The sequence below is a fragment of the Planococcus citri genome, chromosome 1, assembly GCF_950023065.1.
Source record: "Planococcus citri chromosome 1, ihPlaCitr1.1, whole genome shotgun sequence".
NCBI lineage: Eukaryota > Metazoa > Arthropoda > Insecta > Hemiptera > Pseudococcidae > Planococcus > Planococcus citri.
In genome coordinates, this window is record NC_088677.1 from 10,068,486 (window position 1) to 10,088,352 (window position 19,867).

Consider the following 19,867-nt stretch of genomic DNA (forward strand, 5'->3'; position numbering starts at 1 on the left):
CGGTTGAACCGATTTTGATGAAACTCAAAATGTCAGCCCTTGGATACTAGCCGGACAATTTGTCACCATCATCGTGTTTCAAAAGTTCAAAGCTTCCAAGTTTATCGAGCGACAAAATTTTTTTTCGACATTTTTCACTTAAAAATCATTACCTTGAGTAACGACTGAACCAATTTTTCTGAAACTTGAAGTATCACAAGTCCATCACCATTCCTATGATTTCGCACTTGCACCATGATCCAAAAGTTCGTAGCTTTCACGCGTAATTGAAAACAAAATTTTCAAAAGCTCAAAGCTTTCAAATTTGTCGAGCGACAAAATTTTTATTCAGAATTTTTCAAAACTCATTACCTAGGAAATGGCTGAACTGATTTCGATGAAACTTGAAATCTCACTAGGTTTGCTCGATTCCAATTAAGTATACGACCCTCAATTTTTTGTGAATCATTCGTGAACGAATTGATCAATTTTTTGAAAGAACCATTCGCCAACGAATCTTTAATTTATGAATAAATTCGTTCGCGAATGAGTCACTAATACGAATCAATTCGTTCGCGAATGATTCATTGAAAATTGAGTAAATGAATCAATTCGTTCGCGAACGAATCACATGTCTGAATCGGTTCGTTCGTGAACGATTCACTTGTATGAATTAATTCGTTCGCGAACGATTCACTTGTACGAATCGATTCGTTCGCGAACGATTCACTTGTACGAATCAATTCGTTCGCGAACGATTCACTTGTATGATTCGATTCGTTCGCGAACGAGTCACTTATACGAATCGATTCGTTCGCGAACGAGTCACTTATACGAATCGATTCGTTCGCGAACAAGTCACTTATACGAATCAGTTCGTTCGCGAATCACTGTTTAAATAAAAGTGGATCAATTCGTTCGTAAAAGATATTTATTTTACGAAAAGTCGGTCTTCTCACGCTTACTGCGTGAGAGTTTTTTTAATTATTGCAATTTCTTATTTTTTGATTCCCATGCATGCGACTTTTTTTCGACCTGGTAGGTATAGATACCTACTTAGGTAATTGAATTTCCATAAAAATCGAATTACTTTAAAACGAAATATACTTTTAGGTATCGTAATTTTTTCTCGACGATTACTTACCTCATTGTCGCGTGAATTTTTATTTTTTCTACTCTTCTTCTTCGTTCTAAAAGAATAAATCGTGTCAGTTAGGATCACGCTGAGTAAATCTTCCAGTTAATGGGAAATGTCATTTTTACAATCGCTAATACACGAAGCTTTAAAATTAATTCGAAATGATCGTTTCTCATTTTCAAGCATTTTGATAACGACGTCGACATCAATTAAAACAGAGTACCTATACTTTTGTCTTCGCTTTTTCTAGATTTTGTTTTTTTTTTTCTCATTTTTATTATATTCTTCGTCGTAATTTTTAACGCTTGAATAGTGTCAATAGGTACAAAAAGGAAAAATGGATGGAAAAATACAGGCGTGGCAGGTAAACTGCTACCTGAGTGTCGGATTTATTTAGGAGGGTCCAAAGTCCTCTTTGAACCCCTCTGTGGTCCTCCTAAAGGGTTTGGTGAGGATTCCTCTCAAGGTCAAAAATATATTTTTAGGGTTTTTGTGCATCATATTAAATTTTATCCTGCTATCGTGAAACGCAATTTATGCCCCAAAAATTGCAGCTTACCACACTGGACTACATATATTTATCTGTCTATGAGAAATTCACCCAAAAACGCCAATTGAAATATATATTCGACGAGGGTTAAGTTATAGGTCCTCAAATGCTTATTTCATCTCTCGCAGCGATTTTCCTACCTAAAGACAAGCTGACAATATTTTTTCCTTTCGTCTTTTTTTAGCAATGTTAATCATCTCGATGTGATGAAAGTAAGAAAAATCCTATTACGTAATTCAAATACACCAAAGCAGTAGGTACCTACCTACCTACCTACCTACCTACGTCTCGAAGAGAAAATAAACCTTATCGAATATCTCGAATAAAAATTTGCTATTCGGTAATACGACGAATCGAAGACTTGGTTTTTAATACACTGCTATACTCGTAGATATAATATCCTTCGATATTCGAGACACAAGAAGAAGAAACATCATGCTTCGGTAGTACATAAAAGCACGAGTATATATTTTCTGTCTCTTTCTGTTCTTTTTTTTTTATGTGGTATGATTTTTAAAGTCGTAAATGTAGCTGTAGGTAGAGGTAACGTAAACCTAACGTAGATATACGCGTTATATTCGCAAAAGTAATCTAATCGTGTCTTTTAAAGCATATGAAAATAATCCAGTTATCAAAGTTAAAGCTGAGCTTTGTATTTTAAAATTTTCATCGCCAAAGAAAGACTAGTGTACATCTTCAGTGTACGTGGGAAGCGAAATAAGTGAAAAAGTACGGCCCAAATAAATCCCTTCTTTTTCATCATTCTCATATACGACTGTCTGCCCTACCTATACCGAGTCGGAGGTGAAAATAGTACCCTATATATTTGCTCTTGAAATGAAGCTCGAAGCTCGGCCCCGGAAATTTTGTTCAAATTGATAAAAAAAAGAACGACGAAAGAGGAAAAAAAATTCCAAATATTCGAGATCCTGTAAAGAGTATGGGGGAGTAGAGAGGTGTATTTGCAGCGTAAAATTCTTGATAACGCAATTTTTATGATCTTCCGTCTATAAAAATGGTACTCGAAATAAAAAGCAATCGTATGTAGGACATTTTTCAACGGGTTTTTATCTATTTAACTTGTTTTTCACTTTTTTTCCTCGCAACCCTGGCTCGTCGGTTGGCCGGGCGTAAAAATGAAATATTCTACGAAACCTTTATGACATCATCATTCATAATTCTGCTCGTACCCCGCACTCTCGACCATTTTTTTTCCACCCAACGAAACACGCATATACGAGCACAACGACGTCGAAAAACGTCATATTCTATTATTTTTATCTGAAAGCTGTTGTTATATTCTGTATAGTACGAGTTTATGATCTTTTTAATATTGCAGGCGCTTTGCTATATACGTATTAAATACTCGGGCTTCATCATGAACGTGAACGCGGTACATACGTTTGTAGTATATCGGTCCGGCGCGGCTGTACATTTATGAATTTCGTTTATTATTATAGCGAAGAAACCTATACGAGGCCTTTAGCTGCGTATGTATTTCAAGTGCAGGTTCTAGTCGACGTGTTTCAAGTGGCTATGGCGAGAGTCGAGAGAGCTAGACGAAAGACAACCTTCTTACGATTGTGGAAATACTCGTACGAATTTTGCTAACGTGTATCATGGATATGGGGTTTTTTTCCTTTTTCTTTTTATTTCATTTTTCCCTTTCTTTTTTACCCTTCAAATCCCAAATGGTTGTACTTTGCATGCTGTTTTAATGGTATGTGCGGTGCACGGATCTCATCTATACGAACATTGTAATACGACGAGTGAGATTATAGCGGCGAATGTTGAAATGGTTCGATGACCTTTCGAATGGATGGTTTTACTGGGAAAAATTACAGCAGGGTGATGAAATTTTATGAAACATTTTGAAGAATCTGAAAACTAGTGCATTTTTATTTGATAAATACCTTCAATTATAATAATGAATTACTCACTATAGATCACCTCTGTTTATATAAGCTAAAAATGTGGTGGGGGAAAATTCCTAACTGAAGCAGCTTTACAGGTACTGAAAAACTCCAAAACAACTCAATATACTCGTCATTAAGATCAGAAACTGTAAAAGAGTCAATTTGCCCACCATTATGTTTAAAAAGTTATCAAAAATCAAATCACTCATCTTCAACTCAAAATAGTTCAACAGAATCAAGTTATGTTGCTTCATATTTTAAATATCTAAAAAGAGTCATTTTAGCCATCCTCAACATTGAAAACACCGAAAGAGTCAGATTACCCATCCTCAAGTCAGAAACATTCGATAACATATATTTATATGGCTTCATTCCAAAAATATCCCAAAAGAGTCATTTTGCCAATGCTTTTGCTCAAAAGGTTCAAATGAGTCCAATTACTCATCTCCAAGCCAAAATAGTTCACAAGAATGAAGTTATATTGCTTCACACACAAAATGATTCAAAAGAGTCAAATTACCCATCCTTAAGTGAAGAGAATCATTTAACCGATCCCTACCCTCCAAAACTTTTTACCCACCTACAAGTTGAAAACTTTTAAAATATACAATTTACATGGCTTCATACTGAAAAATATCTAAAAAGAGTCATTTTACCTCCTCAACTTTGAAAACACCAAAAGAGTCAAATTACCCATCCGCAAGTCAAAAACTTCGATAGAGTCTATTTACATGACTTCATTGCAAAAATATCCCAAAAGAGTCATTTTGCCCATGTTTTGACTCAAAGGTTCAAAAGAGTTGAACTACTCATCCTCCAAGCCAAAATAGCTCAAAAGAATGATTCCCAAAGTTGACATTTTGCAGCATTGACACTTTTTGACACTTTTTCCAAAAACTGACCCTTTTTGACAACTTTTACAAAAATTGACATTTTGTGGCAACAAAAATTGACGCTTTAAAAATTGACATATTTTGACAACATTCCCAAAAATTGGTGCTCTTTGACTACTTTTTTTCAGAAATTGGCGCTCTTTGACAATAATTTTTCCAAAAATAGACATTTTGTGACAACATCTTCAAAAATTGATGCCTTTTGACTATTTTTTTTTTTTTAAATTGGCGCTTTTCGACAAATTTACCCAAAATTAACATTTTGTAACATTGACACTTTTTGACACATTTTCCAACAATTGGCACTTTTTGACAACTTTTCCAGAAATTGACGCTTTTTGACAACTTTTCCAGAAATTGACGCTTTTTGACAACTTTTCCAGAAATTGACATTTTGTGACAAAGTTTCCAAAAATGTAAGCTTATTTTTGATCATTTTTTCAAAAATTAACATTCTTTGACCATTTTGCCAATAATTGACCCTTTTTGACACATTTTCCAAAAATTGACGCTTTTTGACAACTTTTCCAAAAATTGACATTTTGTGGCATCAACATTTTTGACACTTTAAAATTGACATATTTTGACAATAATTCCAAAAATTTGTAATTTTTGACTATTTTTCCAAAAATAGACGTTTTGTGACAGCATTTTCAAAAATTGACACTTTTTGACATATTTTTAGAAATTGGGGTTTTTTGCCAAATTTATCCAAAAATGGCACTTTTTGACATTTCTTTCGAATATTTACGCGTTTTGACAACTTTTCCAAAAATTGACTATTTGTGACAAATTTTCCAAAAATTTATGCTTTTTGATCATTATTTTTTCAAAAATTAACACTCTTTGAATATTTTGCCAATAATTGACACTTTTTGACACCATTTCCAAAAAACTGATGCTTTTTGACAACTTTTCTAAAAATTGACATTTTGTGACATCAAAAGTTTTGACACTTTGAATTTAAAATATATTGACAATACATATTTCCCAAAATTGATGCTTTTTGACTAATTTTTCAAAAATTGGCGCTCTTTAACTAAGTATTCCTACCAAAATTGTAGTTTTTTGACAAAATTTTCCCAAAATTAACATTTTATGACATTGACACCCTTTGGACACATTTTCCAAAAATTGACGCTTTTTGACAACTTTTCCAGAAATTGACATTTTGTGACATTGACACTCTTTTTGACACATTTTCCAAAAATTGTTATTTTGTCGCAACTTTTCAAAAAAATGATGTTGTTTTGATTTTTTTGTCAAAAACGAGTGTTTTTTGACCATTATTCCAAAAATTGAGGCACTTTCATAATTTTTCCAAAAATGACATTCTGCGACAATTTTTTTTTAACAATTTTAACAATTTTTTCAAAAATTGGCTCTCTTTAACTTTTTTTTACCAAAATTGTTGCTCTTTCACAAAATGTTCCCAAAATAAAATTTTGTAACATCAATACTTTTTGACACATTTTCCAAAAATTGACACTTTTTGAGAAATTTTTCAGAAACTAAAATTTTGTGACATTGCCACTTTTTGACACATTTTCCAAAAATTGATATTTTGTGACAACTTTTTCAAAAATTGATGTAGTTTCGACTATTTTGTCAAAAATGAGCGTTTATTTTAAACTATTATGCCAAAAATTGACGCATTTTCAAAATTTGTCCAAAAGTTGACATTTTGCGACAGCTTTTCCAAAAGTTTATGCTTTTTGACTATTTTTTCAAAAAGTGGCACTCACATTAACTATTTTTACCAAAATTGTCGCTTTTTGACAAAATTTTCCCAAAATTGACATTTTGTGACATTGACACTTCTTGACACATTTTCCAGAAAATTGACATTCTGTGACAACTTTTTCAAAAATTGATGTTGTTTTCAATATTTTGCCAAAAATGAGTGTGTTTTTGACTATTATGCCAAAAATTGACGCATTTTCCAAATTTTTTTCAAAAATTGACATTTTGTGACACTTTATCCAAAAAATTATGCTTTTTGACAAAATTTTTCCAAGATCAACATTTTTGTAACATTGCACTTTTTGACACATTTTTCAAAAATTGACACTTTTTGACAACTTTTTTTAGAAATTGACACTTTGTGACACATTTTCCGAGAATTGATTGTTTAGACTATTTTGTCAATAATGAGTGTTTTTTTGACTATTATGCCAAAAATTGACATTTTGTGGCAAACTTTTCCAAAATTGTATACCTACTTTATGACCATTTTTTCAAAAATTGGCGCTCCTCAACTATTTTACCAAAATTGTTGCTGTTAGACAAAATTTTCTCAAAATCAACATTTTGTTACATTGACACTTTTTGACACATTTTCCAAAAATTGACGCTTTTTGACAAATTTAATCAGAAATTGACATTTTTTGTGACATTGCACTTTTTGACACATTTTCCAAAAATCTACATTTTGTGACAATTTTTTCAAAAATCAATGTTGTTTTAACTATTGTGTCAAAAATGAGTGTTTTTTTTGACAATTATGCCAAAAAGTTGACGCTTTTCAACAATTTGTCCAAAAATTGACATTTTGTGACATCTTTTCCAAAAATGTATGCTTTTTGATTGTTTTTCCAAAAATTGACATTCTTTGAGTATTTTGCCAATAATTGACACCTTTTAACAACTTTTCCGAAAATTGGCATTTTGTGGCAACAAAAGTTGACACTTTGAAAATTGATGTTTTTGACAACTTTTTCGAAAATTGACATTAAAAAAGTTTAAATTTATTCAGTTGTCTTATTTTGACCTCTTTCTGACGTTTTTTATGAAAAAGTTGATAAAAATTACACTCATAGAAAAAAAAATTAAAATTCGTTTATTTTTTGAATTTTATTTCACATTGTTTGTCAGAGTTTGCATTGTCTTCAGATTACAAAATTTCCCCTCTTTCCATTTTGCCATCAAATTATGAAATTTGCAATCAATTTTTAAAATTCACATATTGCTTGTACCTAAATTCTAAAATTCTACAGTTTTCTTTAAATTCCCATTGTCGTTAAATAACATAACTTCAAAGCAATTTTGATATTCAGACTTTTGTACTGCCTTTGAGATTCAATTAGGTACACAGAAAAAAAAACGTTGCAACAATTTCATCTCTCTTACTCCACGTTATAATTTTTAATCGCTATTAAACTGCAATGCGAGCCAGGAGTCGACAACCATATTTCAAGTTGATAAAAATAATGAGCCTTGTTATAATTATGAAAAAAGTTTCAAAGTAGACTTAACTTATTAAACCTACGGTGTTTCTTTTTGATTAACATCGTCGATGTCGAAAGCAAGGTTAGCACAGGCTTCAAACTTTTTAATTTTTTTCTCATTGGCATTGGCACGAGTTTTGGGTGGTAAATAGAGTCTCATCGTACGAGATGAGATATTCTACGACAAGTTTTTTTCTCTCTGCGAATCGACCAATCGTGCGTACGTACGCTTTCAAAGAAAACGAAAGAACACACTTCGCAGGTATCATTTTATCATTTTCGAATCATAAACGTAAAACATCGTCTGTATCGTACTCATCTTGTTCCCCAAGGTATAATGTAAAAACGATAAAAACACCTTGTTACAAGCTTTATTCACTTCTCGAACAATGTAACTGGGCACAAAGATACGATATTCTTATCTTGTATAAACAATTATTCAACTTCTTTATTCATCTCGAATACGATTCGAGTTACGATAAAGGTCTCGTTTCGTCAAATAAACTTTATCTTCGACGATTTAATAGAAATAATTATGACACAAAATTGTCGAAATTGTTCAATTCATACAGCGAACCTTTGGTATTCGCGATAGGTCTACTTATAAAATGAAAAATGAATTACCGCAGCTTCTCCTATACTTAGGTACCTACTCATCTTCTCGCCGGGATATGAAAAGAGAAAAAAATTATTCGAAGACAGCGAATAAAGCTCACTCCATTATCGCGTTTAAAATTACGAGATGAAAAATTCGTCTGGTGAAAAATTTACATCTTAGAGAGGTAGCTATGTAGGTTAAGGTGTGTGTAGCTCGAGAATCGAAAGCGAAAGCGAAAATCCTTCTTATAAGTGACATTTTTTAAAGAGCTTTTTCAAAACCTAATCTATACAGTTTGTTCGGATTATTATTAAGAAAAATGAACATCAACGTTTCTTCATTCTCTCGTTAAGAAACAAGCTACTGTTGATTAAAAAAAAAACTCTCACATTCAAAATCATACCTCGTAAGTACAAATTCAACCTCCTTCTAATGGATTTTTAAAAAATAAGCAGTATTTTTTCTACACGTCGACATTTCTCGCAAACCTGATTATTCGACTTATGATGCGAGTAAGAAATTGCATTTAATCAACCAACTGGGTTTTGCAAAAGTTACCGTGAACTTTTTTTCTCCAGCAATTTGATATTTAATTCAACCCTAAGAGGAGGAAGAGGAGAGTTCGAGGGAGAGACAAAGTTGCAATAATCAGCATCGAAAAAGTTCCCATCGAAGGTTTGGTTTTTTCTACCTTTGTGCTTTGATTTTTCAATTAAAAAGTTTACCATGAAAGTTTTTCGCGTAACAATTAACAATTATTTTACGTTCCATCGATTACCTAAAACCCGTGAAATTTTCTACCAATAAAATAGGTACTCGTATCCTCTCTGTCGAGCTCACGAGCAGTCCGAAGGTAAAAAACATACGTGAATAGGGGAAAAATTGCCACATGGAAGGATGCGGTTCTCTCTCAACCATCCTTTTTCCACTCCTCTGCTCTTCGTTTGCAATACTCGAATACAGCTTTATAGAAAAAATATTGCAAAAGTGGAAGTATCTTTCGTCGTTTCCTTTAAATTAAAATCCTTTATGTCATTTAATATGTTCATTCGAGCTATTCGTCAAAAAATTTTATATACTCGTTATAGTTCGAGCGAAAACAACCTCCAGTACCCTTCTTCGTCGTCGAAAAGAATTCTCGAATTTGAAAAATCGATTTTTTATACTAACCAAATGAAAATACCGTACGAACAACGAATTTGCCAACATTGCTTATTACTCTCATTTTCAAGCTACACTAATTCCTGAATACGAAAAAAAGTGAGAGAAAAAATTTCACACATCGAATATCTAATCAAGCGAAAGGAAAACTTTGCGATTTTCATTCTCCAGTTCTCTCCTATGGGCTAAAATTTCAATCCAATAAGTATTCGAATATACATTCATAATGGAAATCTTTGTATTCGCCGACAAATTCTCTCAGCCTATAATTTCCATTTTGCTTGAAAAAAATAACCTGTTGCTTGATTACGTGACATTGATGTTTTCAATTATAATACGTAATAATTTTATATAATTCAATCTTAAATCTTAGAGTATTCAATGTTCAGTATTTCGCGATCAGGCTTCTTAAAATTCAACTCAGTGTTCGTTTTCAGCTCACCAGTGAAGAACGATACGCGTAGTAAAAGTGAAAGGCTTTATATAGTACGAGTAGGTATATTTCAATTTTTTCAATCTTCTATTTTCTCGCACTCTTATGCGAGGGTGTAAACGTATAAACAGTTATGAATATCTGCCTGCTATACACACACATGAATGCTGAGAAGGTGAAAATTATATCTATGTATACTTGAATAGGTAATAGTATGGAGTTGGAAAATAGAGTTTGTGTTCTTGAATTACTTAAATGTAATACACCGAGTGGATGAAATTGATTTGAATTTTTATAAATCGAAAATATGTACGTTTCGTGCACATATAAAGTTATTATTATGAAAATCAATCTTTGTAAAAAAAAAAAGAAAAGAAAGAGTTTTATTGAAAATGATGAATGTGCCTATCTGGATGAGTATGAAGAGTTGCTTAAAAACTGTTTTGCGGTGGATTTTTTTTTCCTAAAAGAAAAAGAAATATTTGTGTCTAATATTATTAATACTATGTAGTACTAGGAAAGCTGGGGAGGTAGTTGGTGGGTGTTCTTCAAATACCTACTTACATACTCGTACTTTACCATCCCATCTCGTCTCATTTTTTTTTGGTAAATGAGCGTAGAACTTTGTTGTGTTTGGTTTGCTGACGACTCAAAGATATTGAAAAAGGTAATAACCGGTCAAGAGGGATAGAATAGAAGTATGAATAGCCCTATCTTTGAACCGTGAAACAATCTACTTATAGTCTGACGTATAACAATAGGATAATGGCACCCCTCCCCTCCCACCCATTCGCTGAGACAACTTTTTTCGAACATTTTAATGCAAACTCGCCAACAAAAAAGTTGGCCTTACTAGCAAAATGGCGGATATTTTAATTGGCAGGTTAGCTGAATCGCAGATTTTTCTTTCCAAACGTAGGAATCGCACAAATTTTTTTGAACTGGACAGATCTAAATCGAAAGAGCATGCAAAAATTTATCACTAGTTGAAATTTCAAGAGCTGAAGTGCTTTTTTTGATTTTTCGGTCAATTTTTGAAAATCAAATTGAGCCTAAAATGAGGGAAAAATCACAATTTTACCAAATTGACCTTGAAAGTTGAAATTTGAGATATGAGCTATTTTCGATCTACCAAATCGATTAGAAACATTATCGAACCGTTTTGAGCAGTTCTGGAGCCTCCAAACGATCTTTGAAATTTGAAATTTCCATAAAATCTGATAAAATGAAACCACCTGCGGTCGAGTTCATCGCGCATTAAAATTAGTTTGCAGCGTGAATTTTGGCTATCTATTCCCAAAAATCTGCTAGAGGCTCTCGGAATTTTCAAAAAGTCGCTGGAGGCTCCAAAATGACTTGAAACCATCCTGCAGTCGACTCGATAGCGTGTTGAAATTGAAGTGCAGAGTAAATTTTGACTATTCAGCTCTGTTTTGTTAAATTTTATGGGAATTTCGAGCATTGAAAAATCTGCTGGAGGCTCCAGTAATTTCCAAAAAGTTGCTGGAGGCTCCAAAATGACTTGAAATCAACCTGCAGTCGACTTCATAGCGTATTGAAATTAGTATACAGAATGAGTTTTAGCTTTACAACCGCATTTGATGACATTTTATGGAAATTTTCAAGTTTTCAAAATCTGCTGGAGGCTCCAAGAATTTTCAAAAAGTCACTGGAGGCTCCAAAATGACTTAGACTCACCAGCAGTCGACTTAATAGCGTGTTTAAGTTGGAGTACAGTGTCAATTTCAGATTTCCAACTTCATTATGATGACATTGTGTGAAAATATCAGCTTTCAAAAATTTGCTGGAGCCTCCAGATTTGCTCAAAACGGTTTGAAACCGTTTTCAATCGATTTGGCAGGTCAAAAATAAAGTACTTATGCATGACCTAAATTTCAGCTTTCTGAGTCAATTTGGTAAAATTTTGATTTTTTTCTCATTTGGTCTTGAATTTGATTTTCAAAAAATCGAAAAATACACTCCAGCACTTTGAATTTTGACTGGTGATAAATTTTTGCAAGCTCTTTCTTGGATTTTCAGCTCTATTTTGTAAAATTTTATGAACATTTCGGGCATCGAAAAATTTGCTGGAGGCTCCAGTGATTTCTAAAAAGTCACTGGAGGCTCCAAAGCGACTTGAAATCTACCTGTAGTCAAATTCACAACGTATTGACATTAGTTGACAGAATGAGTTTTAGCTTCTCAACTGCATTTGATGATATTTTATGGAAATTCCAAGTTTCCAAAATCTACTGGAGGCTCTACAATGACTTGAACTCAATAGCAGTCGACTTGATAGCGTGTTTAAGTTGGAGTGCCAGTGTCAATTTCAGATTTCCAATTTCATTTGATGACATTGTGTGAAAGTATCAGGTTTCAAAAATCTGCTGGAGGCTCCAGAGCTGCTCAAAACGGTTTAAAACCATTTTCAATCGATTTGACATGTTGAAAATAAAGTATATCCTAAATTTCAGCTTTCTGGGTCGATTTAGTAACATTTTGATTTTTTTTTCTCATTTTTTAATCTTTTTGATTTTCAAAAAATCGAAAAATGCAGTTCAGCACTTTAAATTTTGGCTGGTGATAAATTTTTGCAAGCTCTTTCTCGGATTTCCAGCTCTGTTCTGCAAAATTTCATGAAAATTCCGGGCCTGGAAAAATCTGCTGGAGGCTCCAGGAATTTCTAAAAAGTCGCTGGAGGCACCAAAACGACTTTCACAGCGTATTAGAATTAGTTTACAGAAATAGTTTTGGCTTTACAACTGCATTTGATAATATTTTATGGAAATTTCAAATTTTCAAAATCTATTGGAGGCTCCAAAACGACTTGAAATCAACTTGCAGTCGACTTCACAACGTATCAAAATTAGTTTACAGAATGAAAGTTGGCTTTCCAATTGCACTTGATGATATTTTATCGAAATTTCAAGTTTCTAAAATCTACTGGAGGCTCCAAGAATTTTTAAAGAACCACTGGAGGCTCCAAAATGACTCGAACTCACCAGCAGTCTACTAAATGGCGCGTTTAAATTGAACTGCAGCGTGAATTTCGGATTTCCAACTTCATTTCATGAAATTTTGTGGAAATTTTAACTTCCAAAAATCTTCTGGAGTCTCCAGAACTGCTCAAAACGGTTTGAAACCGCTTTTAATCGATTCGGAATGTCAAAAATAGAGAATATCTCAAATTTCAGCTTTCTAGATCAATTTGGTAAAATTTCAATTTTTTTTTATGTTGGCTTAAATTTGATTTTTTTTTAAATTCACTAAAAATCGAAAAAATATGCACTTTAGCACTTGACATTTTGGCTGGTAATAAATCTTTGCATGTTATTTCAATCAAATTTTGTCCAGTTCAAAAATTTCGAGCGAATTCTACTTAGGTATGTTGGAAAGTAAAATCTGCTATTTCGGCTGACCTGTCAATCATGGTGTCCCATGAAATTGAATTCTGGAGAGGGGAGGGGGCTGAAATCGACAACTGGAAGTGCAACCAACTCTGAACATTCAAATATTTTCACTCAGGGCATAAAAATTGGCCTGAAACATTATTTCCCTACATTTTGCCTTCATTTTATTGGTCCATTACCTGTACTTGCAGATGTTAATAAAATTGCATACACAGTTCGCCGTAAATAATGAATCATTTCAGCGTAGGCAAATTTCTGTCATTTTTGGAAAGAAATATTTCGCTAGCAAAATAAGCTTACACTTCTTGACCCCTTGTTGATTTTTTTTTCGAGAGCCCACTCCCCTGAACAGTTTTTCCTCCCCTTATTTCTCATTTGGGTTTGATTTTCTGGCAAAAAAAAAAAAACTCACAAAAGAGATAATAAGTACCTACCTATACATTATCTGTAGACAGGAAAATTTCGAACCAGACATTCCCAAATTGGAAGAGAATGAAAAAATTCATCACCAATAAAGATATCAGGGGTCAAGTCGTATTTTTTGATTATTGCTGATTTTTTAATACCAAATTTGGGCTCAAAATGTGAAAAAAAATTTCACAAAATTTATCAGGAACATTGAAATTTGGTGTGTTGGTATAAGTTTCCTGATTTCGACCCCCCCCCCTTCCCCCTATCCCCGGAATCTATTGAAACTGCTCGAACCATTTTGAGCAGTTTTCGAGCCTCCAGTAGGGTTTTGAAAGTTGAAATTTCCACAAAATTTCATCAAATGAAGTTTGAGAGCTAAAATTTATAATGTATGCAATTTTTCAAAATTTTACCCAAAATTCTGATTTTTAAAAATTTTGTGATCGTTTTAACAAGTTTTTGTGAAAATTTCGTAAATGTTTTGATTATAATGTTAACACTTTCTATACTTATCAGTTTTACAGTTTTCCTGTGATAATTTTCGCAATTTTCTACGATTTGTTTTACATTAGAGGATGTATTTTTATGACTTTCAACTCAAGAATTATTTCATCAAATTCTAGTTATTTAATTTTTAACTACATATTCTTATGACATTTGAATTGATTTTCAAACAATTTTTGCAAAAGTTCAATGGAGCCGAATTTTTTAGAAACAAGTTACGAATATTTTTGCAACTAGTGGGAAGCCAGTTCAACAATTTTTATGATACATTTTAAGAATTACACAATTTTTCATGCAATTTGAGGTAAATTTTAAACATTTTTCTCATCCAGACGACTTTTTTAAATATTTAATTCATATTATGAGCCATTTTATCAAGTGTTTACCATTTCGATAATACTTGATCAATTTTTCCAAATAATTCAACATTTTTGTATATTTGAACATTTTTGCTGAATTTTGTTCAATTTGCAATGTTTGATCAATTATTTTTAGTCAATTCCAACTACATATTTTTATGACTTTTCGCAAAACTTTTATGAATACCTAACTCCAATTTTTTATCAAAATGGTAGTTTTTATTGACTTGTAAACTTTTTATAGAACTGTTTGGACACCAGAAATTTCCAAAACAGGTCTGGAGACTCGAAACTGCTTGAAACCACTTCCAATCGACTGGGAATCTTAAAATTAGAGCATATATATGGGTATATAAAGCAAATTTTAGTTCTCCAAATTCATTTTGTGAACTACTGGAAGCTTCAGAACTGTTCAAATCGAATTTTGAGTCGAAAATAGCACACACAATTTTTATCTTTCTTGGTGAAATTTCATAAAATTTTGTCTCTCTTCTTCTCCTCCAATAAATTGAAATTGAATTGAATTGAATTGAATTTCTGGTCTCAGAAGGGAACTTTCACCACTGAACAGAATTCTAGAGCCTTCAGTTCATTTTGGAATTTTTTGCCAATTTTTGAAAAAAATGTTTAAAAACTTTTTTATTGTGATTTTTTAACCTCTTTGTGAAATGTGAATAATTTGTTCCTGTAATTTAATTCCCACCCATCAACAACGTTAATTTTCGGTCGTCCAGAGCCTCTAGCGACTTTTCAATGTTCTTCGAAAACTTCTCAAAATTGTTTTCAAGTCGGGTGATCGTGTATTAGACACATGCGACGATATCTTACTGAATAAAATTCTCGTTGTATACTTTCTTTGAAAATTAGATTTTTTCAGCACTCCAACAATTGGTTAAAAATGTACTTTTGAACTAGCACTCCAGAAATTTCGTGATAAGCACCTAAAATGATCGAGAAAGATGCCTAATAAGCATTTTCCAAAATTATCGGCCATATGGTGAAGTTCATTTTCACCTTTTTTAAAAAATTTGAAATTTCTGGAAGAAATTAAAAAAATTTGCTAGAGGCTCCAGAATGGTGCAAAACTGATAGTTGCTGATGTGTGGGAGTTGAATTAGAAAAAAAATGTAAGTATTGGTTCACATTAGCTCAAAATAATTTATATTCCATGAATAAGTTTGGAAATTGTCCTTGAAATTGTGTTTTTTTTTAACTTTTAAAATTTTCAAAAATTCATCAAAAATCCAAAAATTAACTTGAACACTTGAAATTTTGATTTCTCTTTTGGTTTTACTTGGTTTTGTTCAAATCGAAGGTCTGGAGTCAGTTCAAAAATTTTCCTTGTAAGATTTTCAAAAATTTGCTGAAAATCAAAAAATGTTCTTTTAGCTCACAATCATGAAATTTTACTTTCAATTTGGTAAAAAATTGGTTTTGTTTTTATTTTATATTCGATTTATGATAAGTACATTTCATGCCACAACTTTTACTGTGCGACAATTAGGGGAGGAGTAGGACAGTCTTGAAGAGAGGGGTTTCGAGGAATCGGTATATCTTAACTCGATTTTTATTAAATAATTCAAACCAAAGAAAATTTAACCCCTTCCTACATTACCCATTATCCTAATGATCCGATACCCATAATCAACCAAATAAAATTACTCTCCAAATCACCTCCTTTCCATCACCCCTATATTTCCATATTTCGATCTCAAACACCCTAAAATTACCAAAATAATCAATATCTTCCACTCAACCGCACACAAAAAAAAAAAAAAAAAAAAAAAAAAAAAAAAACTCCACCACCTTACATCTCTATACATCGCAAATCATACCCCTAATGAGACGTATAACTCAATCGAATGAGTAAAAACCAACGCCAGCAAATAAGCAACACCACGTCATAGGTTTACTGGCGCCGTAAAAAGCCTGTGTTTTGAATACATAACACATCATTTCCATACACAATGAAGCGTTTTTTATTCTATTTCAAGTGCGAACGCGAGTACGAAATTTCATCGTTTTTATTAACTACGCTATTTTTCATTTAACTGAAAAATGATCTCACACACACACACGTCGTCGAGTCGGTGAAAGTTCTCTCTTCAATTAGAACAACACTTTGAATTTTCTAACCAAACATTTTTCCATTAGATATAAAATTATGGAAATCCTCTCAGGAAAAAAATATCCAATTTTAAAACTATAGGAAAAAATATCCATCCTATAGTAAAAGTTCCAAATTTTTGTTGGTCAAGTTTTCAAACATTTTTACGTGTTTTTTTTTTCATCATCATCTGTGGAATATGTGGTGAGTTTTTTTCTATATCTCAATGTTAGAGCAGCGATCCCTGGCGACACAGGGTGTAATCAAAGTTTCTATCAAAGACGTAAAGCGTTCGTTGAAAGTAATCCTGAAAAGCTCTCTTATTCGACTAATCCGTAATATGTGTTTATTTACATGATAGAGCTCGTCGTCGTTTCGTATAACGAAAAACAACTCCATCCAAAAGTCTAAATCGAGAATAATTTCGCCATCTCGATAAACTACTTCTAGTCGAATGAGCTTCCAACAGAGAGCACCACCTAAGAAGATACCTAATTTCAATAACTACGTATAAAAGCTCCATTTACCATACTCGATGCTGTCTCATTATTAAAAATGAAAAATGATGGGCAACGTTGCTAAAAAAAAATAAAGTTATTCTAGAAGAAGAAATGATTCGTAATATTATAACTTCGTATACTCTGCATTAAAGTCGAGAGAAGGAGGGAGGGAGAAAGGAGACAACGAATAAGTTGTAAGTTGAGATACCTTCATTAAAGTAAAATTAATCAAATCGTGTATAAAAGATAATGCAATTATTTTCACCATCGCGTTGCTCATACTAAAATTGAATTTATCAAATTTTAAAACATAATAAATAAAAGACTCGCAGAAATAACGATTTGAATTTCTTTCCTACTCGAATAATATTCTACCGCCGCCGCATTAATCATACGGAAAAAGAATGATAAATGAAGTTTTATACCAGACATTTACCGGATACTTTTACGCGATAACTCGAGTAAATAATTGTTTAAAACGAGACACGATAAGAGTTTGATTTGGCTCTCTTTGTGCTCATCATAGCCTCCTCTCCAGACTCCTTATCTGTTTTATCACCAGTATTCTGAATTTCGTATTCGCAAATATCTTCTCTTGATAAGTGTTTCTGTATAGGCAGGTATATAATTCGAGCATCTTTTTTAAAATTATCGAAATGGTAGTATCTTTTTCGGAATTTCAATTCTATCGCTGCGAGCTGCGTGATTAAACGAAATACACGAGTACGAAATGTTTTTTCACGCTTGGTAGAGTATTAAAAACAACTCTTTGAAAATTGAATGCATTTTTTTTTTACTTCGCTTTTTACGCAGCCGAAAAGTTCGTTCGCAGAGGCGGAAATTTTTCGCTAGAATACGTATTGTGAAACAAGTTTTTGTGAGCCTTTATTTTTTGGAGGTTTTTGTAACAGATACGAAAAAAAATGAAAGGAAAATACATACATAGAGAAAATGGAAACAAAAAGAAAATTACTTGAACATGAACGACGATGTATAAATTCAAATGTGTAAATAACGCCATTATTTTTCTCGATCGCTTTTTCGTGTGTAGGAATCGATTTTTATTTTGAATAAAGTTAGGTAAGCTAAAAATAGCATGTGAGCTTTGTATGGATTTTATTGCGAAAGTTTTCAAAAAAGTCTAGCTTTTTGTTCATTATTTTTCTTGATTAGAATAGTATGAAACATATTCTTGTTTTGTTCTCTTCTGCTTGGAAATTGAAACATTTCAGGGTAAAATCCCTCCTGCTCTCTTCCCCCACCCATACTCTTCAGAAGCTGAAATATTTTAAGAAAGTGCTTTTTAGAATTTTGATTATTTTTTTGAAAATTGAGAGAAAAAAATTGGTAAAATGTTTATTTACATTCCCATCTTTTTCTTGAAATTTAAAATATCCCATAAAAATGTCTTGGTTTCATTTTTTTTTTATTCAATCGAGTATGAGACTTTTTGTTTAGTGTCTCTTTCTTTTGGGATTTTTGACTTTTCTCTTCAGTGATAAGGAATTGAAAAAAAACAGCGAAAATTTTCACTCCTCTTAGTTCAGTGGCAAAATGTATATTTTGGGCGATAAGCGGCAAATTATGATAAAGCTTTGAAATTTGGTATGATGAACAAGGACACCAAAAGAAAATTTTTAAGCCCGGGAGGCAATCGCCAAGTCCCATAGGAGGGGAATGGGGGTGATTTGGGGGAGGGTTCAACCCCCCATTTTTCCAAATGGGGCTAACGGGGCGATATTGGTGTCAATTCCATATGATTGAACCCCGCTGAGTTCGAAAATATCATTACTTTCAAAATCTGAGGAAGAGGCATGCCTCAGATTTGAGGTTTTCTGAGTGAAGTTTTGGCATTTTTCTCAAAAATACCCCAAAATTACAGTTTTTTAACCCTAGACGACACGCTGGCCTTCCATCGACATTTTTATGGTCATTTTCGGATTCTACAGGTCAATTACACTGCGAATCGACCATCAATACTTTCGCATACCTCTACCGTGGGTGTACAGAGGGGTCTGAAGGGGTTAAAAATTGACGTTTTTTAGGCATTTTCTCGCAAAAATCGGAGTTTTTGAACTGTGTACCGGATACAATTAGCGGGAGAAGGTTCTAATGTCGATTTTCGAATACTACAAAGCAAATTCCATCGAATAAGACTCGGAGGCACTGTTTACACCCCTCCTGGGAGGTAGTAGAGGGGGTCAAATTTGACCCTTATCTTGCTTATGTTGAATCAATTTTAGAAATGTAATCAACGTAAGTGTACATTTTTTTACTACCGAGGTAATGATGTCTGTATTAATGTTTTTTGTACCGTCGAACCCAAATTTGCAATCATTTTTTCGATTCCAAGGGGAGGGGGGTGAGACCATATAGGGGAGTAGGTCTACTTTTCACAAAAAATCGACATGTATATCAAAATATAGGTTTTCAAGGACGCTGATTTCAGAAATGCTATCAATTTTTCATTTTGGTTGAAGCTAAGGGGATGATACTACATTCAAGGGGTGGGGGATGAAATTTTTCACAAAAAATTGACATGTATATCGAAATGTGGGTTTTCAAGGACGCTGATTTCAGAAATGCTACCAGTTTTTCATTTTGGTCGATCCCAAAGGGATGATACAGCATTCGAGAGGTGGGGGATGAAATTTTCCACAAAAAATCGCCATGTACACCAA